The 25796-nt window shown below is 48.2% G+C and overlaps 75 non-coding genes and 2 pseudogenes across 75 annotated transcripts; all 77 read right to left on the bottom strand.

The window, feature by feature from the left end:
* Positions 1-98: 98 nt before the first annotated feature.
* LOC145027645 (5S ribosomal RNA) lies at positions 99-217 on the bottom strand (annotated as a pseudogene).
* Positions 218-436: 219 nt separating this feature from the next.
* Positions 437-555, bottom strand: LOC145027346 (5S ribosomal RNA). Its single transcript, XR_013675269.1, has one exon. It is a non-coding gene; the product is annotated as a 5S ribosomal RNA (ribosomal RNA).
* Positions 556-771: 216 nt separating this feature from the next.
* LOC145027612 (5S ribosomal RNA) lies at positions 772-889 on the bottom strand. The gene has a single exon (XR_013675523.1). It is a non-coding gene; the product is annotated as a 5S ribosomal RNA (ribosomal RNA).
* Positions 890-1105: 216 nt separating this feature from the next.
* On the bottom strand, positions 1106-1224 carry LOC145027505 (5S ribosomal RNA). The gene has a single exon (XR_013675420.1). It is a non-coding gene; the product is annotated as a 5S ribosomal RNA (ribosomal RNA).
* A 219-nt stretch (positions 1225-1443) lies between these two features.
* Positions 1444-1562, bottom strand: LOC145027582 (5S ribosomal RNA). The gene has a single exon (XR_013675494.1). It is a non-coding gene; the product is annotated as a 5S ribosomal RNA (ribosomal RNA).
* Positions 1563-1778: 216 nt separating this feature from the next.
* On the bottom strand, positions 1779-1897 carry LOC145027516 (5S ribosomal RNA). The gene has a single exon (XR_013675431.1). It is a non-coding gene; the product is annotated as a 5S ribosomal RNA (ribosomal RNA).
* Positions 1898-2114: 217 nt separating this feature from the next.
* LOC145027534 (5S ribosomal RNA) lies at positions 2115-2232 on the bottom strand. Its single transcript, XR_013675449.1, has one exon. It is a non-coding gene; the product is annotated as a 5S ribosomal RNA (ribosomal RNA).
* Positions 2233-2449: 217 nt separating this feature from the next.
* Positions 2450-2568, bottom strand: LOC145027542 (5S ribosomal RNA). Its single transcript, XR_013675456.1, has one exon. It is a non-coding gene; the product is annotated as a 5S ribosomal RNA (ribosomal RNA).
* A 219-nt stretch (positions 2569-2787) lies between these two features.
* Positions 2788-2906, bottom strand: LOC145027533 (5S ribosomal RNA). Its single transcript, XR_013675448.1, has one exon. It is a non-coding gene; the product is annotated as a 5S ribosomal RNA (ribosomal RNA).
* A 218-nt stretch (positions 2907-3124) lies between these two features.
* Positions 3125-3243, bottom strand: LOC145027200 (5S ribosomal RNA). Its single transcript, XR_013675133.1, has one exon. It is a non-coding gene; the product is annotated as a 5S ribosomal RNA (ribosomal RNA).
* Positions 3244-3460: 217 nt separating this feature from the next.
* LOC145026811 (5S ribosomal RNA) lies at positions 3461-3579 on the bottom strand. The gene has a single exon (XR_013674763.1). It is a non-coding gene; the product is annotated as a 5S ribosomal RNA (ribosomal RNA).
* Positions 3580-3796: 217 nt separating this feature from the next.
* On the bottom strand, positions 3797-3915 carry LOC145027676 (5S ribosomal RNA; annotated as a pseudogene).
* Positions 3916-4133: 218 nt separating this feature from the next.
* Positions 4134-4252, bottom strand: LOC145026855 (5S ribosomal RNA). Its single transcript, XR_013674809.1, has one exon. It is a non-coding gene; the product is annotated as a 5S ribosomal RNA (ribosomal RNA).
* A 214-nt stretch (positions 4253-4466) lies between these two features.
* Positions 4467-4585, bottom strand: LOC145026610 (5S ribosomal RNA). Its single transcript, XR_013674573.1, has one exon. It is a non-coding gene; the product is annotated as a 5S ribosomal RNA (ribosomal RNA).
* A 217-nt stretch (positions 4586-4802) lies between these two features.
* Positions 4803-4921, bottom strand: LOC145027259 (5S ribosomal RNA). The gene has a single exon (XR_013675189.1). It is a non-coding gene; the product is annotated as a 5S ribosomal RNA (ribosomal RNA).
* A 217-nt stretch (positions 4922-5138) lies between these two features.
* LOC145027442 (5S ribosomal RNA) lies at positions 5139-5256 on the bottom strand. Its single transcript, XR_013675360.1, has one exon. It is a non-coding gene; the product is annotated as a 5S ribosomal RNA (ribosomal RNA).
* A 218-nt stretch (positions 5257-5474) lies between these two features.
* Positions 5475-5593, bottom strand: LOC145027246 (5S ribosomal RNA). The gene has a single exon (XR_013675177.1). It is a non-coding gene; the product is annotated as a 5S ribosomal RNA (ribosomal RNA).
* A 217-nt stretch (positions 5594-5810) lies between these two features.
* LOC145027430 (5S ribosomal RNA) lies at positions 5811-5929 on the bottom strand. Its single transcript, XR_013675349.1, has one exon. It is a non-coding gene; the product is annotated as a 5S ribosomal RNA (ribosomal RNA).
* Positions 5930-6145: 216 nt separating this feature from the next.
* On the bottom strand, positions 6146-6264 carry LOC145027447 (5S ribosomal RNA). Its single transcript, XR_013675366.1, has one exon. It is a non-coding gene; the product is annotated as a 5S ribosomal RNA (ribosomal RNA).
* Positions 6265-6480: 216 nt separating this feature from the next.
* LOC145027351 (5S ribosomal RNA) lies at positions 6481-6599 on the bottom strand. The gene has a single exon (XR_013675274.1). It is a non-coding gene; the product is annotated as a 5S ribosomal RNA (ribosomal RNA).
* A 217-nt stretch (positions 6600-6816) lies between these two features.
* On the bottom strand, positions 6817-6934 carry LOC145027258 (5S ribosomal RNA). Its single transcript, XR_013675188.1, has one exon. It is a non-coding gene; the product is annotated as a 5S ribosomal RNA (ribosomal RNA).
* A 218-nt stretch (positions 6935-7152) lies between these two features.
* Positions 7153-7271, bottom strand: LOC145027016 (5S ribosomal RNA). The gene has a single exon (XR_013674962.1). It is a non-coding gene; the product is annotated as a 5S ribosomal RNA (ribosomal RNA).
* Positions 7272-7484: 213 nt separating this feature from the next.
* On the bottom strand, positions 7485-7603 carry LOC145027278 (5S ribosomal RNA). The gene has a single exon (XR_013675207.1). It is a non-coding gene; the product is annotated as a 5S ribosomal RNA (ribosomal RNA).
* Positions 7604-7820: 217 nt separating this feature from the next.
* Positions 7821-7938, bottom strand: LOC145026938 (5S ribosomal RNA). The gene has a single exon (XR_013674887.1). It is a non-coding gene; the product is annotated as a 5S ribosomal RNA (ribosomal RNA).
* A 218-nt stretch (positions 7939-8156) lies between these two features.
* On the bottom strand, positions 8157-8275 carry LOC145027427 (5S ribosomal RNA). The gene has a single exon (XR_013675345.1). It is a non-coding gene; the product is annotated as a 5S ribosomal RNA (ribosomal RNA).
* A 215-nt stretch (positions 8276-8490) lies between these two features.
* On the bottom strand, positions 8491-8609 carry LOC145027334 (5S ribosomal RNA). Its single transcript, XR_013675259.1, has one exon. It is a non-coding gene; the product is annotated as a 5S ribosomal RNA (ribosomal RNA).
* A 216-nt stretch (positions 8610-8825) lies between these two features.
* LOC145027062 (5S ribosomal RNA) lies at positions 8826-8944 on the bottom strand. The gene has a single exon (XR_013675004.1). It is a non-coding gene; the product is annotated as a 5S ribosomal RNA (ribosomal RNA).
* Positions 8945-9160: 216 nt separating this feature from the next.
* LOC145027446 (5S ribosomal RNA) lies at positions 9161-9278 on the bottom strand. The gene has a single exon (XR_013675365.1). It is a non-coding gene; the product is annotated as a 5S ribosomal RNA (ribosomal RNA).
* A 217-nt stretch (positions 9279-9495) lies between these two features.
* On the bottom strand, positions 9496-9614 carry LOC145027236 (5S ribosomal RNA). The gene has a single exon (XR_013675167.1). It is a non-coding gene; the product is annotated as a 5S ribosomal RNA (ribosomal RNA).
* Positions 9615-9833: 219 nt separating this feature from the next.
* Positions 9834-9952, bottom strand: LOC145027422 (5S ribosomal RNA). Its single transcript, XR_013675341.1, has one exon. It is a non-coding gene; the product is annotated as a 5S ribosomal RNA (ribosomal RNA).
* Positions 9953-10170: 218 nt separating this feature from the next.
* LOC145027574 (5S ribosomal RNA) lies at positions 10171-10289 on the bottom strand. Its single transcript, XR_013675486.1, has one exon. It is a non-coding gene; the product is annotated as a 5S ribosomal RNA (ribosomal RNA).
* A 216-nt stretch (positions 10290-10505) lies between these two features.
* On the bottom strand, positions 10506-10624 carry LOC145026895 (5S ribosomal RNA). Its single transcript, XR_013674847.1, has one exon. It is a non-coding gene; the product is annotated as a 5S ribosomal RNA (ribosomal RNA).
* A 217-nt stretch (positions 10625-10841) lies between these two features.
* On the bottom strand, positions 10842-10958 carry LOC145027599 (5S ribosomal RNA). The gene has a single exon (XR_013675511.1). It is a non-coding gene; the product is annotated as a 5S ribosomal RNA (ribosomal RNA).
* A 217-nt stretch (positions 10959-11175) lies between these two features.
* Positions 11176-11293, bottom strand: LOC145027587 (5S ribosomal RNA). Its single transcript, XR_013675499.1, has one exon. It is a non-coding gene; the product is annotated as a 5S ribosomal RNA (ribosomal RNA).
* Positions 11294-11509: 216 nt separating this feature from the next.
* On the bottom strand, positions 11510-11628 carry LOC145027228 (5S ribosomal RNA). Its single transcript, XR_013675160.1, has one exon. It is a non-coding gene; the product is annotated as a 5S ribosomal RNA (ribosomal RNA).
* Positions 11629-11844: 216 nt separating this feature from the next.
* LOC145027218 (5S ribosomal RNA) lies at positions 11845-11963 on the bottom strand. The gene has a single exon (XR_013675150.1). It is a non-coding gene; the product is annotated as a 5S ribosomal RNA (ribosomal RNA).
* Positions 11964-12179: 216 nt separating this feature from the next.
* Positions 12180-12298, bottom strand: LOC145027330 (5S ribosomal RNA). The gene has a single exon (XR_013675255.1). It is a non-coding gene; the product is annotated as a 5S ribosomal RNA (ribosomal RNA).
* A 218-nt stretch (positions 12299-12516) lies between these two features.
* On the bottom strand, positions 12517-12635 carry LOC145027576 (5S ribosomal RNA). Its single transcript, XR_013675488.1, has one exon. It is a non-coding gene; the product is annotated as a 5S ribosomal RNA (ribosomal RNA).
* Positions 12636-12851: 216 nt separating this feature from the next.
* LOC145027345 (5S ribosomal RNA) lies at positions 12852-12970 on the bottom strand. The gene has a single exon (XR_013675268.1). It is a non-coding gene; the product is annotated as a 5S ribosomal RNA (ribosomal RNA).
* Positions 12971-13186: 216 nt separating this feature from the next.
* Positions 13187-13305, bottom strand: LOC145027046 (5S ribosomal RNA). Its single transcript, XR_013674989.1, has one exon. It is a non-coding gene; the product is annotated as a 5S ribosomal RNA (ribosomal RNA).
* Positions 13306-13522: 217 nt separating this feature from the next.
* On the bottom strand, positions 13523-13641 carry LOC145027405 (5S ribosomal RNA). The gene has a single exon (XR_013675325.1). It is a non-coding gene; the product is annotated as a 5S ribosomal RNA (ribosomal RNA).
* Positions 13642-13848: 207 nt separating this feature from the next.
* Positions 13849-13968, bottom strand: LOC145027630 (5S ribosomal RNA). The gene has a single exon (XR_013675539.1). It is a non-coding gene; the product is annotated as a 5S ribosomal RNA (ribosomal RNA).
* Positions 13969-14184: 216 nt separating this feature from the next.
* On the bottom strand, positions 14185-14303 carry LOC145027240 (5S ribosomal RNA). The gene has a single exon (XR_013675171.1). It is a non-coding gene; the product is annotated as a 5S ribosomal RNA (ribosomal RNA).
* Positions 14304-14525: 222 nt separating this feature from the next.
* On the bottom strand, positions 14526-14644 carry LOC145027243 (5S ribosomal RNA). The gene has a single exon (XR_013675174.1). It is a non-coding gene; the product is annotated as a 5S ribosomal RNA (ribosomal RNA).
* A 218-nt stretch (positions 14645-14862) lies between these two features.
* LOC145027572 (5S ribosomal RNA) lies at positions 14863-14981 on the bottom strand. Its single transcript, XR_013675484.1, has one exon. It is a non-coding gene; the product is annotated as a 5S ribosomal RNA (ribosomal RNA).
* A 217-nt stretch (positions 14982-15198) lies between these two features.
* On the bottom strand, positions 15199-15317 carry LOC145026882 (5S ribosomal RNA). Its single transcript, XR_013674834.1, has one exon. It is a non-coding gene; the product is annotated as a 5S ribosomal RNA (ribosomal RNA).
* A 218-nt stretch (positions 15318-15535) lies between these two features.
* On the bottom strand, positions 15536-15654 carry LOC145027339 (5S ribosomal RNA). The gene has a single exon (XR_013675263.1). It is a non-coding gene; the product is annotated as a 5S ribosomal RNA (ribosomal RNA).
* Positions 15655-15871: 217 nt separating this feature from the next.
* On the bottom strand, positions 15872-15990 carry LOC145027117 (5S ribosomal RNA). The gene has a single exon (XR_013675056.1). It is a non-coding gene; the product is annotated as a 5S ribosomal RNA (ribosomal RNA).
* Positions 15991-16206: 216 nt separating this feature from the next.
* LOC145027184 (5S ribosomal RNA) lies at positions 16207-16325 on the bottom strand. Its single transcript, XR_013675119.1, has one exon. It is a non-coding gene; the product is annotated as a 5S ribosomal RNA (ribosomal RNA).
* Positions 16326-16541: 216 nt separating this feature from the next.
* LOC145026445 (5S ribosomal RNA) lies at positions 16542-16660 on the bottom strand. Its single transcript, XR_013674419.1, has one exon. It is a non-coding gene; the product is annotated as a 5S ribosomal RNA (ribosomal RNA).
* A 218-nt stretch (positions 16661-16878) lies between these two features.
* Positions 16879-16996, bottom strand: LOC145027335 (5S ribosomal RNA). Its single transcript, XR_013675260.1, has one exon. It is a non-coding gene; the product is annotated as a 5S ribosomal RNA (ribosomal RNA).
* Positions 16997-17214: 218 nt separating this feature from the next.
* Positions 17215-17333, bottom strand: LOC145026993 (5S ribosomal RNA). The gene has a single exon (XR_013674940.1). It is a non-coding gene; the product is annotated as a 5S ribosomal RNA (ribosomal RNA).
* Positions 17334-17546: 213 nt separating this feature from the next.
* On the bottom strand, positions 17547-17665 carry LOC145026922 (5S ribosomal RNA). The gene has a single exon (XR_013674872.1). It is a non-coding gene; the product is annotated as a 5S ribosomal RNA (ribosomal RNA).
* A 217-nt stretch (positions 17666-17882) lies between these two features.
* On the bottom strand, positions 17883-18000 carry LOC145026963 (5S ribosomal RNA). Its single transcript, XR_013674912.1, has one exon. It is a non-coding gene; the product is annotated as a 5S ribosomal RNA (ribosomal RNA).
* Positions 18001-18218: 218 nt separating this feature from the next.
* On the bottom strand, positions 18219-18337 carry LOC145027266 (5S ribosomal RNA). Its single transcript, XR_013675195.1, has one exon. It is a non-coding gene; the product is annotated as a 5S ribosomal RNA (ribosomal RNA).
* Positions 18338-18554: 217 nt separating this feature from the next.
* Positions 18555-18673, bottom strand: LOC145026760 (5S ribosomal RNA). Its single transcript, XR_013674714.1, has one exon. It is a non-coding gene; the product is annotated as a 5S ribosomal RNA (ribosomal RNA).
* Positions 18674-18889: 216 nt separating this feature from the next.
* LOC145027548 (5S ribosomal RNA) lies at positions 18890-19008 on the bottom strand. Its single transcript, XR_013675462.1, has one exon. It is a non-coding gene; the product is annotated as a 5S ribosomal RNA (ribosomal RNA).
* Positions 19009-19225: 217 nt separating this feature from the next.
* On the bottom strand, positions 19226-19344 carry LOC145026812 (5S ribosomal RNA). The gene has a single exon (XR_013674764.1). It is a non-coding gene; the product is annotated as a 5S ribosomal RNA (ribosomal RNA).
* Positions 19345-19561: 217 nt separating this feature from the next.
* LOC145027438 (5S ribosomal RNA) lies at positions 19562-19679 on the bottom strand. Its single transcript, XR_013675357.1, has one exon. It is a non-coding gene; the product is annotated as a 5S ribosomal RNA (ribosomal RNA).
* Positions 19680-19897: 218 nt separating this feature from the next.
* LOC145027068 (5S ribosomal RNA) lies at positions 19898-20016 on the bottom strand. The gene has a single exon (XR_013675010.1). It is a non-coding gene; the product is annotated as a 5S ribosomal RNA (ribosomal RNA).
* Positions 20017-20232: 216 nt separating this feature from the next.
* On the bottom strand, positions 20233-20351 carry LOC145027547 (5S ribosomal RNA). Its single transcript, XR_013675461.1, has one exon. It is a non-coding gene; the product is annotated as a 5S ribosomal RNA (ribosomal RNA).
* A 217-nt stretch (positions 20352-20568) lies between these two features.
* LOC145026239 (5S ribosomal RNA) lies at positions 20569-20687 on the bottom strand. Its single transcript, XR_013674224.1, has one exon. It is a non-coding gene; the product is annotated as a 5S ribosomal RNA (ribosomal RNA).
* Positions 20688-20904: 217 nt separating this feature from the next.
* LOC145026775 (5S ribosomal RNA) lies at positions 20905-21023 on the bottom strand. The gene has a single exon (XR_013674728.1). It is a non-coding gene; the product is annotated as a 5S ribosomal RNA (ribosomal RNA).
* Positions 21024-21239: 216 nt separating this feature from the next.
* On the bottom strand, positions 21240-21357 carry LOC145027443 (5S ribosomal RNA). Its single transcript, XR_013675361.1, has one exon. It is a non-coding gene; the product is annotated as a 5S ribosomal RNA (ribosomal RNA).
* Positions 21358-21574: 217 nt separating this feature from the next.
* On the bottom strand, positions 21575-21693 carry LOC145026868 (5S ribosomal RNA). The gene has a single exon (XR_013674820.1). It is a non-coding gene; the product is annotated as a 5S ribosomal RNA (ribosomal RNA).
* A 219-nt stretch (positions 21694-21912) lies between these two features.
* On the bottom strand, positions 21913-22031 carry LOC145026955 (5S ribosomal RNA). The gene has a single exon (XR_013674904.1). It is a non-coding gene; the product is annotated as a 5S ribosomal RNA (ribosomal RNA).
* Positions 22032-22250: 219 nt separating this feature from the next.
* LOC145027432 (5S ribosomal RNA) lies at positions 22251-22369 on the bottom strand. The gene has a single exon (XR_013675351.1). It is a non-coding gene; the product is annotated as a 5S ribosomal RNA (ribosomal RNA).
* A 217-nt stretch (positions 22370-22586) lies between these two features.
* Positions 22587-22705, bottom strand: LOC145027171 (5S ribosomal RNA). The gene has a single exon (XR_013675107.1). It is a non-coding gene; the product is annotated as a 5S ribosomal RNA (ribosomal RNA).
* Positions 22706-22922: 217 nt separating this feature from the next.
* LOC145027573 (5S ribosomal RNA) lies at positions 22923-23041 on the bottom strand. The gene has a single exon (XR_013675485.1). It is a non-coding gene; the product is annotated as a 5S ribosomal RNA (ribosomal RNA).
* A 215-nt stretch (positions 23042-23256) lies between these two features.
* Positions 23257-23375, bottom strand: LOC145027061 (5S ribosomal RNA). The gene has a single exon (XR_013675003.1). It is a non-coding gene; the product is annotated as a 5S ribosomal RNA (ribosomal RNA).
* A 216-nt stretch (positions 23376-23591) lies between these two features.
* Positions 23592-23710, bottom strand: LOC145027575 (5S ribosomal RNA). Its single transcript, XR_013675487.1, has one exon. It is a non-coding gene; the product is annotated as a 5S ribosomal RNA (ribosomal RNA).
* A 216-nt stretch (positions 23711-23926) lies between these two features.
* Positions 23927-24045, bottom strand: LOC145027620 (5S ribosomal RNA). Its single transcript, XR_013675529.1, has one exon. It is a non-coding gene; the product is annotated as a 5S ribosomal RNA (ribosomal RNA).
* Positions 24046-24261: 216 nt separating this feature from the next.
* On the bottom strand, positions 24262-24380 carry LOC145027044 (5S ribosomal RNA). Its single transcript, XR_013674987.1, has one exon. It is a non-coding gene; the product is annotated as a 5S ribosomal RNA (ribosomal RNA).
* A 206-nt stretch (positions 24381-24586) lies between these two features.
* Positions 24587-24705, bottom strand: LOC145027420 (5S ribosomal RNA). Its single transcript, XR_013675339.1, has one exon. It is a non-coding gene; the product is annotated as a 5S ribosomal RNA (ribosomal RNA).
* A 216-nt stretch (positions 24706-24921) lies between these two features.
* Positions 24922-25040, bottom strand: LOC145027043 (5S ribosomal RNA). The gene has a single exon (XR_013674986.1). It is a non-coding gene; the product is annotated as a 5S ribosomal RNA (ribosomal RNA).
* Positions 25041-25246: 206 nt separating this feature from the next.
* LOC145027417 (5S ribosomal RNA) lies at positions 25247-25365 on the bottom strand. The gene has a single exon (XR_013675336.1). It is a non-coding gene; the product is annotated as a 5S ribosomal RNA (ribosomal RNA).
* A 223-nt stretch (positions 25366-25588) lies between these two features.
* Positions 25589-25707, bottom strand: LOC145027380 (5S ribosomal RNA). Its single transcript, XR_013675301.1, has one exon. It is a non-coding gene; the product is annotated as a 5S ribosomal RNA (ribosomal RNA).
* Between the last annotated feature and the right edge of the window lie 89 nt (positions 25708-25796).

Raw genomic sequence — 25796 nt, 5'->3', positions numbered from 1 at the left:
AATCAACATTGAACTGGAGGCCGCCCGAACATGTATATAGCAAGAAAGAAAAAAAACGCACCTATAACATAAAAAAACGCAGACGAGCAACGAAAAAGGCGGTGCAATAGAAGGACTTCCCAGGGGGTCACCCATCCTAGTACTACTCTCGCCCAACCACGCTTAACTACGGAGTTCTGATGGAATCTAGTGAATTAGTGCTGGTATGATCGCACCCGAAATACTGTCCACGCTTATTGTTTTTATGTCTTACTAGACGCAGAACCTCGTTTGCTTTCGGACGCGAGGCGTGGGACCCATGTGATGGATCGGCTCGGTTCGGGAAACAAGAAAACAATCAACATTGAACCGGAGACCGTCCGAGCATGGATATAGCAAGAAAGAAAAAAGAAAACGCACCTAAAACATAAAAAAACGCAGACGGGCAACGAAAAAGGGGGTGCAACACGAGGACTTCCCAGGGGGTCACCCATCCTAGTACTACTCTCGCCCAAGCACGATTAACTGCGCAGTTCTGATGGGATCCGGCGCATTATTGCTGGTATGATTGCACCCCAAATACTATCCATGCTTATTGTTTTTATGTCCTACAAGACGCAGAACCTCGTTTGCTTTCGGACGCGAGGCGTGGGACCCACATGATGGATCGGCTTAGTTCGGGAGACAAGAAAACAATCTACATTGAACCGGAGGCCGCCCGAGCATGGATATAGCAAGAAAGAAAAAAAAAGCACCTAAAACATAAAAAAACGCAGACGGGCAACGAAAAAGGGGGTGCAACACGAGGGCTTCCCAGGGGGTCACCCATCCTAGTACTACTCTCGCAAAGCATGCTTATCTGCGGAGTTCTGATGGGATCCTGTGCATTAGTGCTAGTATGATCGCACCCGAAATACTATCCATGCTTATTGTTTTTATGTCTTACAAGACGCAGAACCTCGTTTGCTTTCGGACGCGAGGCGTGGGACCCACGTGATGGATCGGCTCGGTTCGGGAAACAAGAAAACAATCAACATTGAACTGGATGCCGCCCGAGCATGTATATAGCAAGAAAGAAAAAAAACGCACCTAAAACATAAAAAAACGCAGACGAGCAACGAAAAGGGGGGTGCAATACAAGGACTTCCCAGGGGGTCACCCATCCTAGTACTACTCTCGCCCAACCACGCTTAACTACGGAGTTCTGATGAAATCTAGTGAATTAGTGCTGGTATGATCGCACCCGAAATACTGTCCATGCTTATTGTTTTTATGTCTTACTAGACGCAGAACCTCGTTTGCTTTCGGACGCGAGGCGTGGGACCCATGTGATGGATCGGCTCGGTTCGGGAAACAAGAAAACAATCAACATTGAACCGGAGACCGTCCGAGCTTGGATATAGCAAGAAAGAAAAAAGAAAACGCACCTAAAACATAAAAAAACGCAGACGGGCAACGAAAAAGGGGGTGCAACACGAGAACTTCCCAGGGGGTCACCCATCCTAGTAGTACTCTCGCTCAAGCACGCTTAACTGCGCAGTTCTGATGAGATCCGGTGCATTAGTGCTGGTCTGATCGCACCTAAAATACTATCCATGTTTATTGTTTTTATGTCTTACAAGACGCAGAACCTCGTTTGCTTTCGGACGCGAGGCGTGGGACCCACGTGATGGATCGGCTCGGTTCGGGAAACAAGAAAACAATCAACATTGAACCGGAGGCCGCCCGAGCATGGATATAGCAAGAAAGAAAAAAAACGCACCAAAAACATAAAAAAACGCAGACGGGCAACGAAAAAGGGGGTGCAACACGAGGACTTCCTAGGGGGTCACCCATCCTAGTACTACTCTCGCCCAAGCACGATTAACTGCGCAGTTCTGTTGGGATCCGGTGCATTATTGCTGGTATGATCGCACCCAAAATACTATCCATGCTTATTGTTTTTATGTCCTACAAGACGCAGAACCTCGTTTGCTTTCGGACGCGAGGCGCGGGACCCACATGATGGATCAGCTTAGTTCGGGAAACAAGAAAACAATCTACATTGAACCGGAGGCTGCCCGAGCATGGATATAGCAAGAAAGAAAAAAAAACGCACCTAAAACATAAAAAAACGCAGACGGGCAACGAAAAAGGGGGTGCAACACAAGGACTTCCCTGGGGGTCACCCATCCTAGTACTACTCTCGCCAAGCACGCTTATCTGCGGAGTTCTGATGGGATCCTGTGCATTAGTGCTAGTATGATCGCACCCGAAAATACTATCCATGCTTATTGTTTTTATGTCTTAGAAGACGCAGAACCTCATTTGCTTTCGGACGCGAGGCGTGGGACCCACGTGATGGATCGGCTCGGTTCGGGAAACAAGAAAACAATCAACATTGAACTGGAGGCCGCCCGAACATGTATATAGCAAGAAAGAAAAAAAACGCACCTATAACATAAAAAAACGCAGACGAGCAACGAAAAAGGCGGTGCAATACAAGGACTTCCCAGGGGGTCACCCATCCTAGTACTACTCTCGCCCAACCACGCTTAACTACGGAGTTCTGATGGAATCTAGTGAATTAGTGTTGGTATGATCGCACCCGAAATACTGTCCACGCTTATTGTTTTTATGTCTTACTAGACGCAGAACCTCGTTTGCTTTCGGACGCGAGGCGTGGGACCCATGTGATGGATCGGCTCGGTTCGGGAAACAAGAAAACGATCAACATTGAACCGGAGACCGTCCGAGCATGGATATAGCAAGAAAGAAAAAAGAAAACGCACCTAAAACATAAAAAAACGCAGACGGGCAACGAAAAAGGGGGTGCAACACGAGGACTTCCCAGGGGGTCACCCATCCTAGTACTACTCTCGCCCAAGCACGATTAACTGCGCAGTTCTGATGGGATCCGGCGCATTATTGTTGGTATGATTGCACCCAAAATACTATCCATGCTTATTGTTTTTATGTCCTACAAGACGCAGAACCTCGTTTGCTTTCGGACGCGAGGCGTGGGACCCACATGATGGATCGGCTTAGTTCGGGAGACAAGAAAACAATCTACATTGAACCGGAGACCGTCCGAGCATGGATATAGCAAGAAAGAAAAAAAAAACGCACCTAAAACATAAAAAAACCCAGACGGGCAACGAAAAAGGGGGTGCAACACGAGGACTTCCCAGGGGATCACCCATCCTAGTACTACTCTCACCCAAGCACGCTTAACTGCGGAGTTCTGATGGGATCCGGTGCATTAGTGATGGTATGACCGCACCCGAAATACTATCCATGCTTATTGTTTTTATGTCTTACAAGACGCAGAACCTCGTTTGCTTTCGGACGAGAGGCGTGGGACCCACGTGATGGATCGGCTCGGTTCGGGAAACAAGAAAACAATCAACATTGAACCGGAGGCCGCCCGAGCAAGGATAATACAAGAAAGAAAAAAAAACGCACCTAAAACATAAAAAAACGCAGACCGGCAACGAAAAAGTGGGTGCAACACGAGGGCTTCCCAGGGGGTCACCCATCCTAGTACTACTCTCGCCCAAGCATGCTTAACTGCGGAGTTCTGATGGGATCCGGTGAATTAGTGCTGGTATGATCGCACCCGAAATACTATCCATGCTTATTGTTTTTATGTCTTACAAGACGCAGAACCTCGTTTGCTTTCGGACGCGAGACGTGGGACCCACGTGATGGATCGGCTCGGTTCGGGAAACAAGAAAACACTCAACATTGAACCGGAGGCCGCCCGAGCATGGATATAGCAAGAAAGAAAAAAAAACGCACCTAAAAAATAAAAAAACGCAGACGGGCAACGAAAAAGGGGGTGCAACACAAGGACTTCCCAGGGGGTCACCCATCCTAGTACTACTCTCGCCCAACGACGCTTAACTACAGATTTCTGATGTAATCCGGTGCATTAGTGCTGGTATGATCGCCCCAGAAATACTATCCATGCTTATTGTTTTTATGTCTTACAAGACGCAGAACCTCGTTTGCTTTCGGACGCGAGGCGTGGGACCCACGTGATGGATCGGCTCGATTCGGGAACCAAGAAAACAATCAACATTGAACCGGAGGCCGCCCGAGCATGGATATAGCAAGAAAGAAAAAAAAACTGCACCTAAAACATAAGAAAACGTAGACGGGTAACGAAAAAGGGGGTGCAACACTAGGCCTTCCCAGGGGGTCACCCATCCTAGTACTACTCTCGCCCAAGCACGCTTAACTACGGAGTTCTGATGGAATCCGGTGCATTAGTGCTGGTATGATCGCACCCGAAATATTGTCCATGCTTATTGTTTTTATGTCTTACAAGACGCAGAACCTCGTTCGCTTTCGGACGCGAGGCGTGGGACCCACGTGATGGATCGGCTCGGTTCGGCAAACAAGAAAACAATCAACATTGAACCGGAGGCCGCCCGAGCATGGATATAGCAAGAAAAAAAAACGAACCTAAAACATAAAAAAAACGCAGACGGACAACGAAAAAGGGGGTGCAACACAAGGACTTCCCAGGGGGTCATCCATCCTAGTACTACTCTCGCCCAAGCACACTTAACTGCGGAGTTCTGATGGGATCCGGTGCATTAGTGCTGGTATGATCGCACCCGAAATACTATCCATGCTTATTGTTTTTATGTCTTAGAAGACGCAGAACCTCGTTTGCTTTCGGACGCGAGGAGTGGGACCCACGTGATGGATCGGCTCGGTTCGGGAAACAGGCAAACAATCAACATTGAACCGGAGGCCGCCCGAGCATGGATATAGCAAGAAAGAAAAAAAAACGCACCTAAAACATAAAAAAACGCAGACGGGCAACGAAAAAGGGGGTACAACACGAGGACTTCCCAGGGGGTCACCCATCCTAGTACTACTCTCGCCCAAGCACGCTTAATTGCGAAGTTCTGATGCGATCCGGTTCATTAGTGCTGGTATGATCGCACCCGAAATACTATCCATGCATATTGTTTTTATGTCTTACAAGACGCAGAACCTCGTTTGCTTTCGGACGCGAGGCGTGAGACCCACGTGATGGATCGGCTCGGTTCGGGAAACAAGAAAACAATCAACATTGAACCGGAGGCCGCCCGAGCATGGATATAGCAAGAAAGAAAAAAAAATGCACCTAAAACATAAAAAAACGCAGACGGGCAACGAAAAAGGGGGTGCAACACGAGGACTTCCCAAGGGGTCACCCATCCAAGTACTACTCTCGCCAAGCACGCTTATCTGCGGAGTTCTGATGGGATCCTGTGCATTAGTGCTAGTATGATCGCACCCGAAATACTATCCATGCTTATTGTTTTTATGTCTTACAAGATGCAGAACCTCGTTTGCTTTCGTACGCGAGGCGTGGTACCCATGTGATGGATCGGCTCGGTTTGGGAAACAAGAAAACAATCAACATTGAACCGGAGACCGCCCGAGCATTGATATAGCAAGAAAGAAAAAAAAAACGCACCTAAAACATTAAAAAACGCAGACGGGCAACGAAAAAGGGGGTGCAACACAAGGACTTCTCAGGGGGTCACCCATCCTAGTAGTACTCTCGCTCAAGCACGCTTAACTGCGGAGTTCTGATGGGATCCGGTGCATTAGTGCTGGTAGGATCGCACCCGAAATAGTATTCATGCTTATTGTTTTTATGTCTTACAAGACGCAGAACCTCGTTTGCTTTCGGACGCGAGGCGTGGGACCCACGTGATGGATCGGCTCGGTTCGGGAAACAAGAAAACAATCAACATTGAACCGGAAGCCGCCCGAGCATGGATATAGCAAGAAAGAAAAAAAAAAGCACTTAAAACATTAAAAAACGCAGACGGGCAACGAAAAAGGGGGTGCAACACCAGGACTTCCCAGGGGGTCACCCATCCTAGTACTACTCTCGCTCAAGCACGCTTAACTGCGGAGTTCTGATGGGATCCGGTGCATTAGTGCTGGTATGATCGTACCGAAAATACTATCCATGCTTATTGTTTTTATGTGTTACAAAACGCAGAACCTCGTTTGCATTCGGACGCGAGGCGTGGGACCCACTTGATGGATCGGCTCGGTTCGGGAAACAAGAAAACAATCAACATTGAACCGGAGGCCGCCCGAGCATGGATATAGCAAGAAAGAAAAAAAACGCACCTAAAACATAAAAAACCGCAGACGGGCAACGAAAAAGGAGGTGCAACACTAGGACTTCCTAGGGGGTTAACCATCCTAGTACTACTCTCGCCCAAGCACGCTTAACTGCGGAGTTCTGATGGGATCCGTAGCATTAGTGCTGGTATGATCGCACCCGAAATACTATCCATGCTTATTGTTTTTATGTCTTACAAGACGCAGAACCTCGTTTGCATTCGGACGCGAAGCGTGGGACCCACGTGATGGATCGGCTCGGTTCGGGAAACAAGAAAACAATCAACATTGAACCGGAGGCCGCCCGAGCATGGATATAGCAAGAAAGAAAAAAAATGCACCTAAAACATAAAAAAACGCAGACGGGCAACGAAATAGGGGGTGCAACATGAGCACTTCCCACGGGGTCACCCATCCTAGTACTACTCTCGCCCAAGCACGCTTAACTGCGGAGTTCTGATGGGATCCGGTGCATTAGTGCTGGTATGATCGTACCGAAAATACTATCCATGCTTATTGTTTTTATGTGTTACAAAACGCAGAACCTCGTTTGCATTCGGATGCGAGGCGTGGGACCCACTTGATGGATCGGCTCGGTTCGGGAAACAAGAAAACAATCAACATTGAACCGGAGGCCGCCCGAGCATGGATATAGCAAGAAAGAAAAAAAACGCACCTAAAACATAAAAAAAACGCAGACGGGCAACGAAAAAGGGGGTGCAACACGAGGACTTCCCAAGGGGTCACCCATCCTAGTACTACTCTCGCCTGGCACGCTTATCTGCGGAGTTCTGATGAGATCCGGTGCATTAGTGCTAGTATGATCGCACCCGAAATACTATCCATGCTTATTGTTTTTATGTCTTACAAGACGCAGAACCTCGTTTGCTTTCGGACGCGAGGCGTAGGACCCACGTGATGGATCGGCTCGGTTCGGGAAACAAGAAAACAATCAACATTGAACTGGAGGCCGCCCGAGCATGTATATAGCAAGAAAGAAAAAAAAAACGCACCTAAAACATAAAAAAATGCAGACGGGCAACGAAAAAGGGGGTGCAACACAAGGACTTCCCAGGGGGTCACCCATCCTAGTACTACTCTCGCCCAACCACGCTTAACTACGGAGTTCTGATGGAATCCGGTGCATTAGTGTTGGTATGATCGCACCCGAAATACTGTCCATGCTTATTGTTTTTATGTCTTACAAGACGCAAAACCTAGTTTGCTTTCGGACGCGAGGCGTGGGACCCATGTGATGGATCGGCTCGGTTCGGGAAACAAGAAAACAATCAACATTGAACCGGAGGCCGCCCGAGCATGGATATAGCATGAAAAAAAAACGCACCTAAAACATAAAAAAACGCAGACGGGCAACGAAAAAGGGGGTGCAACACGTTGACTTCCCAGGGGGTCACCCATCCTAGTACTACTCTCGCCCAACCACGCTTAACTACGGAGTTCTGATGGAATCCGGCGCATTAGTGTTGGTATGATCGCACCCAAAATACTGTCCATGCTTGTTGTTTTTATGTCTTACAAGACGCAGAACCTCGTTTGCTTTCGGACGCGAGGCGTGGGACCCACGTGATGGATCGGATCGGTTCGGGAAACAAGAAAACAATATACATTGAACCGGAGGCCGCCCGAGCATGGATATAGCAAGAAAGAAAAAAAAACGCACCTAAAACATAAAAAAACGCAGACGGACAACGAAAAAGGGGGTGCAACACGAGGACTTCCCAGGGGGTCACCCATCCTAGTACTACTCTCGCCAAGCACGCTTAACTGCGGAGTTCTGATGGGATCCGGTGCATCAGTGCTGGTATGATCGCACCCAAAATACTATCCATGCTTATTGTTTTTATGTCTTACAAGACGCAGAACCTCGTTTGCTTTCGGACACGAGGCGTGGGACCCACGTGATGGATCGACTCGGTTCGGGAAACAAGAAAACAATCAACATTGAACCGGAAGCCGCCAGAGCATGGATATAGCAAGAAAGACAAAAAAAACGCACCTAAAACATAAAAAAACGCAGACTGGCAACGAAAAAGGTGGTGCAACACAAGGACTTCCCAGAGGGTCACCCATCCTAGTACTACTCTCGCCCAACCACGCTTAACTACGGAGTTCTGAAGGAATCCGGTGCATTAGTGCTGGTATGATCGCACCCGAAATACTATCCACGCTTATTGTTTTTATGTCTTACAAGACGCAGAACCTCGTTTGCTTTCGGACGCGAGGCGTGGGACCCACGTGATGGATCGGCTCGGTTCGGGAAACAAGAAAACAATCAACATTGAACCGGAGGCTGCTCGAGCATGGATATAGTAAGAAAGAAAAAAACGCACCTAAAACATAAAAAAACGCAGACGAGCAACGAAAAAGGAGGTGCAACACGAGGACTTCCTAGGGGGTCAACCATCCTAGGACTACTCTCGCCCAAGCACGCTTAACTGCGGATTTCTGATGGGATCCGGTGCATTAGTGCTGGTATGATCGCACCCGAAATACTATCCATGCTTATTGTTTTTATGTCTTACAAGATGCAGAACCTCGTTTGCTTTCGGACGTGAAGCGTGGGACCCACGTGATGGATCGGCTCGGTTCGGGAAACAAGAAAACAATCAACATTGAACCGGAGGCCGCCCGAGCATGGATATAGCAAGAAAGAAAAAAAATGCACCTAAAACATAAAAAAACGCAGACGGGCAATGAAAAAGGGGGTGCAACATGAGCACTTCCCACGGGGTCACCCATCCTAGTACTACTCTCGCCCAAGCACGCTTAACTGTGGAGTTCTGATGGGATCCGGTGCATTAGTGCTGGTATGATCGCACCCAAAATACTATCCATGCTTATTATTTTTATGTCCTACAATACGCAGAACCTCGTTTGCTTTCGGACGCGAGGCGTGGGACCCACGTGATGGATCGACTTAGTTCGGGAAAGAAGAAAACAATCTACATTGAACCGGAGGCCGCCCGAGCATGGATATAGCAAGAAAGAAAAAAAACGCACCTAAAACATAAAAAAACGCAGACGGGCAACGAAAAAGGGGGTGCAACACGAGGACTTCCCAATGGGTCACCCATCCTAGTACTACTCTCGCCAAGCACGCTTATCTGCGGAGTTCTGATGGGATCCGGTGCATTAGTGCTAGTATGATCGCATCCGAAATACTATCCGTGGTTACTGTTTTTATGTCTTACAAGATGCAGAACCTCGTTTGCTTTCGGACGCGAGGCGTGGGACCCACGTGATGGATCGGCTCGGTTCGGGAAACAAGAAAACAATCAACAATTAACCGGAGGCCGCCCGAGCATGGATATAGCAAGAAAGAAAAAAAAACGCACCTAAAACATAAAAAAACGCAGACGGACAACGAAAAAGGGGGTGCAACACAAGGACTTCCCAGGGGGTCACCCATGCTAGTACTACTTTCGGCCAAGCACACTTAACTGCGGAGTTCTGATGGGATCCGGTGCATTAGTGCTGGTATGATCGCACCCAAAATACTATCGATGCTTATTGTTTTTATGTCCTCCGAGACGCAGAACCTCGTTTGCTTTCGGACGCGAGGCGTGGGACCCACGTGATGGATCGACTCGGTTCGGGAAACAAGAAAACAATCAACATTGAGCCGGAGGCCGCCCGAGCATGGATATAGCAAGAAAGACAAAAAAAAACGCACCTAAAACATAAAAAAACGCAGACGGACAACGAAAAAGGGGGTGCAACACAAGGACTTCCGAGGGGGTCACCCATGCTAGTACTACTCTCGCCAAAGCACGCTTAACTGCGGAGTTCTGATGGGATCCGGTGCATTAGTGCTGGTATGATCGTACCCAAAATACTATCCATGCTTATTGTTTTTATGTGTTACAAGACGCAGAACCTCGTTTGCATTCGGACGCGAGGCGTGGGACCCACGTGATGGATCGGCTCGGTTCGGGAAACAAGAAAACAATCAACATTGAACCGAAGGCCGCCCAAGCATGGATATAGCAAGAAAGACAAAAAAAACGCACCTAAAACATAAAGAAACGCAGACGGGCAACGAAAAAGGTGGTGCAACACAAGGACTTCCCAGGGGGTCACCCATCCTAGTACTACTCTCGCCCAACGACGCTTAACTACAGAGATCTGATGGAATCCGGTGCATTAGTGCTGGTATGATTGCACCTGAAATACTATCCATGCTTATTGTTTTTATGTCTTACCAGACGCAGAACCTCGTTTGCTTTCGGACGCGAGGCGTGGGACCCACGTGATGGATCGGCTCGGTTCGGGAAACAAGAAAACAATCAACATTGAACCGGAGGCCGCCCGAGCATGGATATAGCAAGAAAGAAAAAAAATGCACCTAAAACATAAAAAAACGCAGACGGGCAACGAAAAAGGGGGTGCAACACGAGGACTTCCCATGGGGTCACCCATCCTAGTACTACTCTCGCCCAAGCACGCTTAACTGCGGACTTCTGATGGGATCCGGTGCATTAGTGCTGGTATGATCGCAACCAAAATACTATCCATGCTTATTGTTTTTATGTCCTACAATACGTAGAACCTCGTTTGCTTTCGGACGCGAGGCGTGGGACCCACGTGATGGATTGGCTTAGATCGGGAAACAAGAAAACAATCTACATTGAACCGGAGGCCGCCCGAGCATGGATATAGCAAGAAAGAAAAAAAAACGCACCTAAAACATAAAAAAACACAGACGGGCAACGAAAAAGGGGGTGCAACACGAGGACTTCCCAATGGGTCACCCATCCTAGTACTACTCTCGCCAAGCACGCTTATCTGCGGAGTTCTGATGGATCCGGTGCATTAGTGCTAGTATGATCGCACCCGAAATACTATTCATGCTTATTGTTTTTATGTATTACAAGACGCAGAACCTCGTTTGCTTTCGGATGCGAGGCGTGGGACCCACGTGATGGATCGGCTCGGTTCGGGAAACAAGAAAACAATCAACATTGAACTGGAGGCCGCCCGAGCATGTATATAGCAAGAAAGAAAAAAAAACGCACCTAAAACATAAAAAAACGCAGAGGGGCAACGAAAAAGGGGGTGCAACACAAGGACTTCCCAGGGGTCACCCATCCTAGTACTATTCTCGCCCAACCACGCTTAACTACGGAGTTCTGATGGAATCTAGTGCATTAGTGCTGGTATGATCACACCCGAAATACTGTCCATGCTTATTGTTTTTATGTCTTACAAGACGCAGAACCTCGTTTGCTTTCGGACGCGAGGCGTGGGACCCATTTGATGGATCGCCTCGGTTCGGGAAACAAGAAAACAATCAACATTGAACCGGAGACCGTCCGAGCATTGATATAGCAAGAAAGAAAAAAAACGCACCTAAAACATAAAAAAACGCAGACGGGCAACGAAAAAGGGGGTGCAACACGAGGACTTCCCAGGGGGTCACCCATCCTAGTACTACTATCGCCCAATCACGCTTAACTACGGAGTTCTGATGGAATCCGGTGCATTAGTGCTGGTATGATCGCACCCGAAATACTGTTCATGCTTATTGTTTTTATGTCTTACAAGACGCAGAACCTCGTTTGCTTTCGGTCGCGAGGCGTGGGACCCACGTGATGGATCGGCTCGGTTCGGGAAACAAGAAAGCAATCAACATTGAACCGGAGGCAGCCCGAGCATGGATATAGCAAGAAAGAAAAAAAATGCACCTAAAACATAAAAAAACGCAGACGGGCAACGGAAAAGGGGGTGCAACCCGAGGACTTCCCAGGGGGTCACCCATCCTAGTACTACTCTCGCCCAAGCACGCTTAACTGCGCAGTTCTGATGAGATCCGGTGCATTAGTGCTGGTATAATCGCACCCAAAATACCATCCATGCTTATTGTTTTTATGTCTTACAAGACGCAGAACCTCGTTTGCTTTCGACCGCAAGGCGTGGGACCCACGTGATGGATCGACTCGGTTCGGGAAACAAAAAAACAATCAACATTGAACTGGAGGCCACCCGAGCATGAATATAGCAAGAAAGAAAAAAAAAGCACCTAAAACATTAAAAAACGCAGACGGGCAACGAAAACGGGGGTGCAACACAAGGACTTCCCAGGGGGTCACCCATCCTAGTACTACTCTCGCTCAAGCACGTTTAACTGCGGAGTTCTGATGGGATCCGATGCATTAGTGCTAGTATGATCGCACACGAAATACTATTCATGCTTATTGTTTTTATGTCTTACAAGACGCAGAACCTCATTTGCTTTCGGACGCGAGGCGTGGGACCCACGTGATGGATCGGCTCGGTTCGGGAAACAAGAAAACAATCAACATTGAACCGGAAGCCGCCCGAGCATGGATATAGCAAGAAAGAAAAAAAAAACGCAATTAAAACATAAAAAAAATGCAGACGGGCAACGAAAAGCGGGTGCAACACGAGGACGTCCCAGGGGGTCACCCATCCTAGTACTACTCTCGCCCAAGCACGCTTAATTGCGCAGTTCTGATGAGATCCGGTGCATTAGTGCTGGTATAATTGCACCCAAAATACTATCCATGTTTATTGTTTTTATGTCTTACAAGACGCAGAACCTCGTTTGCTTTCGGACGCGAGGCGTGGGACCCACGTGATGGATCGGCTCGGTTCGGGAAACAAGAAAACAATCAACATTGAACCGGAAGCCGCCCGAGCATGGAGATAGCAAGAAAGAAAAAAAATGCACCTAAAACATAAAAAAACGCAGACGAGCAACGGAAAAGGGGGTGCAACACGAGGACTTCCCAGGGGGTCACCCATCCTAGTACTACTCTCGCCCAAGCACGCTTAACTACGCAGTTCTGATTGGATCCGGTGCATTATTGCTGGTATGATCGCACCCAAAATACCATCCATGCTTATTGTTTTTATGTCTTACAAGACGCAGAACCTCGTTTGCTTTCAACCGCAAGGCGTGGGACCCACGTGATGGATCGGCTCGGTTCAGGAAACAAGAAAACAATCAACATTGAACCGGAGGCTGCCCGAGCATGGATATAGCAAGAAAGAAAAAAAATGCACCTAAAACATAAAAAAACGCAGACGGGCAACGAAAAAGGGGGTGCAACACGAGGACTTCCCAGGGGGTCACCCATCCTAGTACTACTCTCGCCCAAGCACGCTTAACTGCGCAGTTCTGATGAGATCCGGTGCATTAGTGCTGGTATGATCACACCCAAAGTACTATCCATGTTTATTGTTTTTATGTCTTACAAGACGCAGAACCTCGTTTGCTTTCGGACGCGAGGCGTGGTACCCATGTGATGGATCGGCTCGGTTCGGGAAACAAGAAAACAATCAACATTGAACCGGAGACCGCCCGAGCATTGATATAGCAAGAAAGAAAAAAAAACGCACCTAAAACATTAAAAAACGCAGACGGGCAACGAAAAAGGGGGTGCAACACAAGGACTTCTCAGGGGGTCACCCATCCTAGTAGTACTCTCGCTCAACCACGCTTAACTGCGGAGTTCTGATGGGATCCGGTGCATTAGTGCTGGTATGATCGCACCCGAAATAGTATTCATGCTTATTGTTTTTATGAATTACAAGACGCAGAACCTCGTTTGCTTTCGACCGCAAGGCGTGGGACCCACGTGATGGATCGGCTCGGTTCGGGAAACAAGAAAACAATCAACATTGAACCGGAGGCCGCCCGAGCATGAATATAGCAAGAAAGAAAAAAAAAAGCACCTAAAACGCAGACGGGCAACGAAAAAGGGGGTGCAAAACAAGGGTTTCCCAAGGGGGTCATCCATCCTAGTACTACTCTCGCTCAAGCACGCTTAACTGTAGAGTTCTGATGGGATCCGGTGCATTAGTGCTAGTATGATCGCACCCGAAATAGTATTCATGCTTATTGTTTTTACGTCTTACAAGACGTACAACCTCGTTTGCTTTCGGACGCGAGGCGTGGGACCCACGTGATGGATCGGCTCGGTTCGGGAAACAAGAAAACAATCAACATTGAACCGGAAGCCGCCCGAGCAAGGATATAGCAAGAAAGAAAAAAAAAGCACCAAAAACATTAAAAAACGTAGACGGGCAACGAAAAAGGGGGTGCAACACAAGGACTTCCCAGGGGGTCAACCATCCTAGTACTACTCTCGCTCAAGCACGCTTAACTGCGGAGTTCTGATGGGATCCGGTGCATTAGTGCTGGTATGATCGTACCCAAAATACTATCCATGCTTATTGTTTTTAGGTGTTAGAAAACGCAGAACCTTGTTTGCATTCGGACGCGAGGCGTAGGACCCACGTGATGGATCGGCTCGGTTCGGAAAACAAGAAAACAATCAACATTGAACCGGAGGCCGCCCAAGCATGGATATAGCAAGAAAGTCAAAAAAAAAAAACGCACCAAAAACATAAAAAAACGCAGACGGGCAACGAAAAAGGGCGTGCAACACAAGGACTTCCCAGGGGGTCACCCATCGTAGTACTACTCTCGCCCAACCACGCTTAACTACGGAGTTCTGATGGAATCCGGTGCATTAGTGCTGGTATGATCGCACCCGAAATACTGTCCATGCTTATTGTTTTTATGTCTTACGAGACGCAGAACCTCGTTTGCTTTCGGACGCGAGTCGTGGGACCCACGTGATGGATCGACTCGGTTCGGGAAACAAGAAAACAATCAACATTGAACCGGAGGCCGCCCGAGCATGGATATAGCTAGAAAGAAAAAAAAAACGTACCTAAAACATAAAAAAACGCAGACGGGCAACGAAAAAGAGGGTCCAACACGAGGACTTCCCAGGGGGTCACCCATCCTAGTACTACTCTCGCCCAAGCACGCTCAACTGCGGAGTTCTGATGGGATTCGGTGCATTAGTGCTGTTATGATCGCACCCAATATACTATCCATGCTTATTGTTTTTATGTCTTACAAGATGCAGAACCTCGTTTGCTTTCGGACGCGGGGCGCGGGACCCACGTGATGGATCGGCTCGGTTCGAGAAACAAGAAAACAATCAACATTAAACCGGAGGCCGCCCGAGCATGGATATAGCAAGAAAGAAAAAAAAAAGCACCTAAAACATTAAAAAACGCAGACGGGCAATGAAAAAGGGGGTGCAACACGAGGACTTCCCAAGGGGTCACCCATCCAAGTACTACTCTCGCCCAAGCACGCTTAACTGCGGACTTCTGATGGGATCCGGAGCATTAGTGCTGGTATGATCGCACCCAAAATACTGTCCATGCTTATTGTTTTTATGTCCTACAGGACGCAGAACCTCGTTTGCTTTCGGACGCGAGGCGTGGGACCCACGTGACGGATCGACTGAGTTCGGGAAACAAGAAAACAATCAACATTGAACCAGAGGCGGCCCGAGCATGGATATAGCAAGAAAGAAAAAAAAACGCACCTAAAACATAAAAAAAACGCAGACGGGCAACGAAAAAGGTGGTGCAACAGGAGGACTTCCCAGTGGGTCACCCATCCTAGTACTACTCTCGCCCAAGCACGCTTAACTGCGGAGTTCTGATGCGATCCGGTGCATTAGTGCTGGTATGATCGCACCCAAAATACTATCCATGCTTATTGTTTTTATGTCTTACAAGACGCAGAACCTCGTTTGCTTTCGGACGCGAGGCGTGGTACCCATGTAATGGATCGGCTCGGTTCGGGAAACAAGAAAACAATCAACATTGAACCGGAGACCGCCCGAGCATTGATATAGCAAGAAAGAAAAAAAAACGCACCTAAAACATTAAAAAACGCAGACGGGCAACGAAAAAGGGGGTGCAACACAAGGACTTCTCAGGGGGTCACCCATCCTAGTAGTACTCTCGCTCAAGCACGCTTAACTGCGGAGTTCTGATGGGATCCGGTGCATTAGTGCTGGTATGATCGCACCCGAAATAGTATTCATGCTTATAGTTTTTATGTCTTACAAGACGCAGAACCTCGTTTGCTTTCGGACGCGAGGCGTGGGACCCACGTGATGGATCGGCTCGGTTCGGGAAACAAGAAAACAATCAACATTGAACCGGAAGCCGCCCGAGCATGGATATAGCAAGAAAGAAAAAAAAAGCACCTAAAACATTAAAAAACGCAGACGGGCAACGAAAAAGGGGGTGCAACGCAAGGACTTCCCAGGGGGTCACCCATCCTAGTACTACTCTCGCCCAAGCACGCTTAACTGCGGAGTTCTGATGGGATCCGGTGCATTAGTGCTGGTATGATCGTACCGAAAATACTCTCCATGCTTATTGTTTTTATGTGTTACAAAACGCAGAACCTTGTTTGCATTCGGACGCGAGGCGTGGGACCCACTTGATGGATCGGCTCGGTTCGGGAAACAAGAAAACAATCAACATTGAACCGGAGGCCGCCCGAGCATGGATATAGCAAGAAAGAAAAAAAACGCACCTAAAACATAAAAAACCGCAGGCGGGCAACGAATAAGGGGGTGCAACATGAGGACTTCCCAGGGGGTCACCCATCCTAGTACTACCCTCGCCCAAGCACGCTTAACTGCGGAGTTCTGATGGGATCCGGTGCATTTGTGCTGGTATGATCGCACCCAAAATACTACCCATGCTTATTGTTTTTATGTCCTACAAGACGCAGAACCTCGTTTGCTTTCGGACGCGAGGCGTGGGACCCACGTGATGGATCGGCTTAGTTCGGGAAACAAGAAAACAATCTACATTGAACCGGAGGCCGCCCGAGCATGGATATAGCAAGAAAGAAAAAAAACGCACCTAAAACATCAAAAAAAACGCAGACGGGCAACGAAAAAGGGGGTGCAACACGAGGACTTCCCAAGGGGTCACCCATCCTAGTACTACTCTCGCCTGGCACGCTTATCTGCGGAGTTCTGATGAGATCCGGTGCATTAGTGCAAGTATGATCGCACCCGAAGTACTATCCATGCTTATTGTTTTTATGTCTTACAAGACGCAGAACCTCGTTTGCTTTCGGACGCGAGGCGTGGGACCCACGTGATGGATCGGTTCGTTTCGGGAAACAAGAAAACAATCAACATTGAACTGGAGGCCGCCCGAGCATGTATATAGCAAGAAAGAAAAAAAAAACGCACCTAAAACATAAAAAAATGCAGACGGGCAACGAAAAAGGGGGTGCGACACAAGGACTTCCCAGGGGGTCACCCATCCTAGTACTACTCTCGCCCAACCACGCTTAACTACGGAGTTCTGATGGAATCCGGTGCATTAGTGCTGGTATGATCGCACCCGAAATACTGTCCATGCTTATTGTTTTTATGTCTTACAAGACGCAAAACCTAGTTTGCTTTCGGACGCGAGGCGTGGGACCCATGTGATGGATCAGCTCGGTTCGGGAAACAAGAAAACAATCAACATTGAACCGGAGGCCGCCCGAGCATGGATATAGCATGAAAAAAAAACGCACCTAAAACATAAAAAAACGCAGACGGGCAACGAAAAAGGGGGTGCAACACGAGGACTTCCCAGGGGGTCACCCATCCTAGTACTACTCTCGCCCAACCACGCTTAACTACGGAGTTCTGATGGAATCCGGTGCATTAGTGCTGGTATGATCGCACCCAAAATACTGTCCATGCTTGTTGTTTTTATGTCTTACAAGACGCAGAACCTCGTTTGCTTTCGGACGCGAGGCGTGGGACCCACGTGATGGATCGGATCGGTTCGGGAAACAAGAAAACAATATACATTGAACCGGAGGCCGCCCGAGCATGGATATAGCAAGAAAGAAAAAAAAACGCACCTAAAACAGAAAAAAACGCAGACGGACAACGAAAAAGGGGGTGCAACACGAGGACTTCCCAGGGGGTCACCCATCCTAGTACTACTCTCGCCAAGCACGCTTAACTGCGGAGTTCTGATGGGATCCGGTGCATTAGTGCTGGTATGATTGCACCCAAAATACTATCCATGCTTATTGTTTTTATGTCTTACAAGACGCAGAACCTCGTTTGCTTTCGGACACGAGGCGTGGGACCCACGTGATGGATCGACTCGGTTCGGGAAACAAGAAAACAATCAACATTGAACCGGAAGCCGCCAGAGCATGGATATAGCAAGAAAGACAAAAAAAACGCACCTAAAACATAAAAAAACGCAGACTGGCAACGAAAAAGGTGGTGCAACACAAGGACTTCCCAGAGGGTCACCCATCCTAGTACTACTCTCGCCCAACCACGCTTAACTACGGAGTTCTGATGGAATCCGGTGCATTAGTGCTGGTATGATCGCACCCGAAATACTATCCACGCTTATTGTTTTTATGTCTTACAAGACGCAGAACCTCGTTTGCTTTCGGACGCGAGGCGTGGGACCCACGTGATGGATCAGCTCGGTTCGGGAAACAAGAAAACAATCAACATTGAACCGGAGGCCGCCCGAGCATGGATATAGTAAGAAAGAAAAAAAAACGCACCTAAAACATAAAAAAACGCAGACGAGCAACGAAAAAGGAGGTGCAACACGAGGACTTCCTAGGGGGTCAACCATCCTAGTACTACTCTCGCCCAAGCACGCTTAACTGCGGAGTTCTGATGGGATCCGGTGCATTAGTGCTGGTATGATCGCACCCGAAATACTATCCATGCTTATTGTTTTTATGTCTTACAAGACGCAGAACCTCGTTTGCATTCGGACGCGAAGCGTGGGACCCACGTGATGGATCGGCTCGGTTCGGGAAACAAGAAAACAATCAACATTGAACCGGAGGCCGCCCGAGCATGGATATAGCAAGAAAGAAAAAAAATGCACCTAAAACATAAAAAAACGCAGACGGGCAACGAAAAAGGGGGTGCAACATGAGCACTTCCCACGGGGTCACCCATCCTAGTACTAATCTCGCCCAAGCACGCTTAACTGCGGAGTTCTGATGGGATCCTGTGCATTAGTGCTGGTATGATCGTACCGAAAATACTATCCATGATTATTGTTTTTATGTGTTACAAAACGCAGAACCTCGTTTGCATTCGGACGCGAGGCGTGGGACCCACTTGATGGATCGGCTCGGTTCGGGAAACAAGAAAACAATCAACATTGAACCGGAGGCCGCCCGAGCATGGATATAGCAAGAAAGAAAAAAAAACGCACCTAAAACATAAAAAACCGCAGGCGGACAACGAATAACGGGGTGCAACATGAGGACTTCCCAGGGGGTCACCCATCCTAGTACTACTCTCGCCCAAGCACGCTTAACTGCGGAGTTCTGATGGGATCCGGTGCAATTGTGCTGGTATGATCGCACCCAAAATACTATCCATGCTTATTGTTTTTATGTCCTACAAGACGCAGAACCTCGTTTGCTTTCGGACGCGAGGCGTGGGACCCACGTGATGGATCGGCTTAGTTCGGGAAACAAGAAAACAATCTACATTGAACCGGAGGCCGCCCGAGCATGGATATAGCAAGAAAGAAAAAAAACGCACCTAAAACATAAAAAAAACGCAGACGGGCAACGAATAAGGGGGTGCAACACGAGGACTTCCCAAGGGGTCACCCATCCTAGTACTACTCTCGCCTGGCACGCTTATCTGCGGAGTTCTGATGAGATCCGGTGCATTAGTCCTAGTATGATCGCACCCGAAATACTATCCATGCTTATTGTTTTTATGTCTTACAAGACTCAGAACCTCGTTTGCTTTCGGACGCGAGGCGTGGGACCCACGTAATGGATCGGCTCGGTTCGGGAAACAAGAAAACAATAAACATTGAACTGGAGGCCGGCCGAGCATGTATATAGCAAGAAAGAAAAAAAAAACGCACCTAAAACATAAAAAAATGCAGACGGGCAACGAAAAAGGGGGTGCAACACAAGGACTTCCCAGGGGGTCACCCATCCTAGTACTACTCTCGCCCAACCACGCTTAACTACGGAGTTCTGATGGAATCCGGTGCATTAGTGCTGGTATGATCGCACCCAAAATACTGTCCATGCTTGTTGTTTTTATGTCTTACAAGACGCAGAACCTCGTTTGCTTTCGGACGCGAGGCGTGGGACCCACGTGATGGATCGGATCGGTTCGGGAAACAAGAAAACAATATACATTGAACCGGAGGCCGCCCGAGCATGGATATAGCAAGAAAGAAAAAAAATGCACCTAAAACATAAAAAAACGCAGACGGGCAACGAAAAAGGGGGTGCAACATGAGCACTTCCCACGGGGTCACCCATCCTAGTACTAATCTCGCCCAAGCACGCTTAACTGCGGAGTTCTGATGGGATCCTGTGCATTAGTGCTGGTATGATCGTACCGAAAATACTATCCATGATTATTGTTTTTATGTGTTACAAAACGCAGAACCTCGTTTGCATTCGGACGCGAGGCGTGGGACCCACTTGATGGATCGGCTCGGTTCGGGAAACAAGAAAACAATCAACATTGAACCGGAGGCCGCCCGAGCATGGATATAGCAAGAAAGAAAAAAAAACGCACCTAAAACATAAAAAACCGCAGGCGGGCAACGAATAAGGGGGTGCAACATGAGGACTTCCCAGGGGGTCACCCATCCTAGTACTACTCTCGCCCAAGCACGCTTAACTGCGGAGTTCTGATGGGATCCGGTGCATTAGTGCTGGTATGATCGCACCCGAAATACTATCCATGCTTATTGTTTTTATGTCTTACAACACGCAGAACCTCGTTTGCTTTCGGACGCGAAGCGTGGGACCCACGTGATGGATCGGCTCGGTTCGGGAAACAAGAAAACAATCAACATTGAACCGGAGGCCGCCCGAGCATGGATATAGCAAGAAAGAAAAAAAAATGCACCTAAAACATAAAAAAACGCAGACGGGCAACGAAAAAGGGGGTGCAACATGAGCACTTCCCACGGGGTCACCCATCCTAGTACTACTCTCGCCCAAGCACGCTTAACTGCGGAGTTCTGATGGGATCCGGTGCATTAGTGCTGGTATGATCGCACCCAAAATACTATCCATGCTTATTGTTTTTATGTCCTACAATACGCAGAACCTCGTTTGCTTTCGGACGCGAGGCGTGGGACCCACGTGATGGATCGGCTTAGTTCGGGAAAGAAGAAAACAATCTACATTGAACCGGAGGCCGCCCGAGCATGGATATAGCAAGAAAGAAAAAAAACGCACCTAAAAGATAAAAAAACGCAGACGGGCAACGAATAAGGGGGTGCAAAACGAGGACTTCCCAATGGGTCACCCATCCTAGTACTACTCTCGCCAAGCACGCTTATCTGCGGAGTTCTGATGGGATCCGGTGCATTAGTGCTAGTATGATCGCACCCGAAATACTATCCATGGTTATTGTTTTTATGTCTTACAAGATGCAGAACCTCGTTTGCTTTCAGACGCGAGGCGTGGGACCCACGTGATGGATCGGCTCGGTTCGGGAAACAAGAAAACAATCAACAATTAACCGGAGGCCGCCCGAGCATGGATATAGCAAGAAAGAAAAAAAAACGCACCTAAAACATAAAAAAACGCAGACGGACAACGAAAAAGGGGGTGCAACACAAGGACTTCCCAGGGGGTCACCCATGCTAGTACTACTTTCGCCCAAGCACGCTTAACTGCGGAGTTCTGATGGGATCCGGTGCATTAGTGCTGGTATGATCGCACCCAAAATACTATCGATGCTTATTGTTTTTACGTCCTCCGAGACGCAGAACCTCGTTTGCTTTCGGATGCGAGGCGTGGGACCCACGTGATGGATCGACTCGGTTCGGGAAACAAGAAAACAATCAACATTGAGCCGGAGGCCGCCCGAGCATGGATATAGCAAGAAAGACAAAAAAAAACGCACCTAAAACATAAAAAAACGCAGACGGACAACGAAAAAGGGGGTGCAACACAAGGACTTCCCAGGGGGTCACCCATGCTAGTACTACTCTCGCCCAAGCACGCTTAACTGCGGAGTTCTGATGGGATCCGGTGCATTAGTGCTGGTATGATCGTACCCAAAATACTATCCATGCTTATTGTTTTTATGTGTTACAAGAAGCAGAACCTCGTTTGCATTCGGACGCGAGGCGTGGGACCCACGTGATGGATCGGCTCGGTTCGGGAAACAAGAAAACAATCAACATTGAACCGGAGGCCGCCCAAGCATGGATATAGCAAGAAAGACAAAAAAAAACGCACCTAAAACATAAAGAAACGCAGACGGGCAACGAAAAAGGGGGTGCAACACAAGGACTTCCCAGGGGGTCACCCATCCTAGTACTACTCTCGCCCAACGACGCTTAACTACGGAGTTCTGATGGAATCTGGTGCATTAGTGCTGGTATGATCGCACCCGAAATACTGTCCATGCTTATTGTTTTTATGTCTTACAAGACGCAGAACCTCGTTTTCTTTCGGACGCGAGGCGTGGGACCCATGTGATGGATCGCCTCGGTTCGGGAAACAAGAAAACAATCAACATTGAACCGGAGACCGTCCGAGCATTGATATAGCAAGAAAGAAAAAAAAACGCACCTAAAACATAAAAAAACGCAGACGGGCAACGAAAAAGGGGGTGCAACACGAGGACTTCCCAGGGGGTCACCCATCCTAGTACTACTCTCGCCCAACCACGCTTAACTACGAAGTTCTGATGGAATCCGGTGCATTAGTGCTGGTATGATCGCACCCGAAATACTGTTCATGCTTATTGTTTTTATGTCTTACAAGACGCAGAACCTCGTTTGCTTTCGGTCGCGAGGCGTGGGACCCACGTGATGGATCGGCTCGGTTCGGGAAACAAGAAAACAATCAACATTGAACCGGAGGCCGCCCGAGCATGGATATAGCAAGAAAGAAAAAAAAATGCACCTAAAACATAAAAAAACGCAGACGGGCAACGGAAAAGGGGGTGCAACCTGAGGACTTCCCAGGGGGTCACCCATCCTAGTAGTACTCTCGCCCAAGCACGCTTAACTGCGCAGTTCTGATGAGATCCGGTGCATTAGTGCTGGTATAATCGCACCCAAAATACCATCCATGCTTATTGTTTTTATGTCTTACAAGACGCAGAACCTCGTTTGCTTTCGACCACAAGGCGTGGGACCCACGTGATGGATCGACTCGGTTCGGGAAACAAAAAAACAATCAACATTGAACTGGAGGCCGCCCGAGCATGAATATAGCAAGAAAGAAAAAAAAGCACCTAAAACATTAAAAAACGCAGACGGGCAACGAAAAAGGGGGTGCAACACAAGGACTTCCCAGGGGGTCACCCATCCTAGTACTACTCTCGCTCAAGCACGTTTAACTGCGGAGTTCTGATGGGATCCGGTGCATTAGTGCTAGTATGATCGCACCCGAAATACTATTCATGCTTATTGTTTTTATGTGTTACAAGACGCAGAACCTCATTTGCTTTCGGACGCGAGGCGTGGGACCCACGTGATGGATCGGCTCGGTTCGGGAAACAAGAAAACAATCAACATTGAATAGGAAGCCGCCCGAGCATGGATATAGCAAGAAAGAAAGAAAAACGCAATTAAAACTTAAAAAAATGCAGACGGGCAACGAAAAGCGGGTGCAACACGAGGACGTCCCAGGGGGTCACCCATCCTAGTACTACTCTCGCCCAAGCACGCTTAATTGCGCAGTTCTGATGAGATCCGGTGCATTAGTGCTGGTATAATTGCACCCAAAATACTATCCATGTTTATTGTTTTTATGTCTTACAAGACGCAGAACCTCGTTTGCTTTCGGACGCGAGGCGTGGGACCCACGTGATGGATCGGCTCGGTTCGGGAAACAAGAAAACAATCAACATTGAACCGGAAGCCGCCCGAGCATGGAGATAGCAAGAAAGAAAAAAAATGCACCTAAAACATAAAAAAACGCAGACGAGCAACGGAAAAGGGGGTGCAACACGAGGACTTCCCAAGGTGTCACCCATCCTAGTACTACTCTCGCCCAAGCACGCTTAACTACGCAGTTCTGATTGGATCCGGTGCATTATTGCTGGTATGATCGCATCCAAAATACCATCCATGCTTATTGTTTTTATGTCTTACAAGACGCAGAACCTCGTTTGTTTTCAACCGCAAGGCGTGGGACCCACGTGATGGATCGGCTCGGTTCAGGAAACAAGAAAACAATCAACATTGAACCGGAGGCTGCCCGAGCATGGATATAGCAAGAAAGAAAAAAAATGCACCGAAAACATAAAAAAACGCAGACGGGCAACGAAAAAGGGGGTGCAACACGAGGACTTCCCAGGGGGTCACCCATCCTAGTACTACTCTCGCCCAAGCACGCTTAACTGCGCAGTTCTGATGAGATCCGGTGCATTAGTGCTGGTATGATCACACCCAAAATACCATCCATGCTTATTGTTTTTATGTCTTACAAGACGCAGAACCTCGTTTGCTTTCGACCGCAAGGCGTGGGACCCACGTGATGGATCGGCTCGGTTCGGGAAACAAGAAAACAATCAACATTGAACCGGAGGGCGCCCGAGCATGAATATAGCAAGAAAGAAAAAAAAAGCACCTAAAACACAGACGGGCAACGAAAAAGGGGGTGCAAAACAAGGGCTTCCCAGGGGGTCACCCATCCTAGTACTACTCTCGCTCAAGCACGCTTAACTGTGGAGTTCTGATGGGATCCGGTGCATTAGTGCTAGTATGATCGCAACCGAAATAGTATTCATGCTTATTGTTTTTATGTCTTACAAGACGTAGAACCTCGTTTGCTTTCGGACGCGAGGCGTGGGACCCACGTGATGGATCGGCTCGGTTCGGGAAACAAGAAAACAATCAACATTGAACCGGAAGCCGCCCGAGCAAGGATATAGCAAGAAAGAAAAAAAAAGCACCTAAAACATTAAAAAACGCAGACGGGCAACGAAAAAGGGGGTGCAACACGAGGACTTCCCAGGGGGTCACCCATCCTAGTACTACTCTCGCCCAAGCACGCTTAACTGCGCAGTTCTGATGAGATCCGGTGCATTAGTGCTGGTATGATCACACCCAAAATACCATCCATGCTTATTGTTTTTATGTCTTACAAGACGCAGAACCTCGTTTGCTTTCGACCGCAAGGCATGGGACCCACGTGATGGATCGGCTCGGTTCGGGAAACAAGAAAACAATCAACATTGAACCGGAGGCCGCCCGAGCATGAATATAGCAAGAAAGAAAAAAAAAGCACCTAAAACACAGACGGGCAACGAAAAAGGGGGTGCAAAACAAGGGCTTCCCAGGGGGTCAACCATCCTAGTACTACTCTCGCTCAAGCACGCTTAACTGCGGAGTTCTGATGGGATCCGGTGCATTAGTGCTGGTATGATCGTACCCAAAATACTATCCATGCTTATTGTTTTTAGGTGTTAGAAAACGCAGAACCTCGTTTGCATTCGGACGCGAGGCGTGGGACCCACGTGATGGATCGGCTCGGTTCGGGAAAAAAGAAAACAATCAACATTGAACCGGAGGCCGCCCAAGCATGGATATAGCAAGAAAGTCAAAAAAAAAAAAACGCACCTAAAACATAAAAAAACGCAGACGGGCAACGAAAAAGGGCGTGCAACACAAGGACTTCCCAGGGGGTCACCCATCGTAGTACTACTCTCGCCCAACCACGCTTAACTACAGAGTTCTGATGGAATCCGGTGCATTAGTGCTGGTATGATCGCACCCGAAATACTGTCCATGCTTATTGTTTTTATGTCTTACGAGACGCAGAACCTCGTTTGCTTTCGGACGCGAGGCGCGGGACACACGTGATG

This window comes from Lactuca saligna, chromosome 1 (assembly GCF_052625555.1).
Source record: "Lactuca saligna cultivar CGN05327 chromosome 1, ASM5262555v1, whole genome shotgun sequence".
Taxonomy (NCBI): Eukaryota; Viridiplantae; Streptophyta; class Magnoliopsida; order Asterales; family Asteraceae; genus Lactuca; species Lactuca saligna.
Note: the sequence above shows the minus strand (reverse complement) of the source record. Positions and strands in the feature narration are given on the sequence as shown.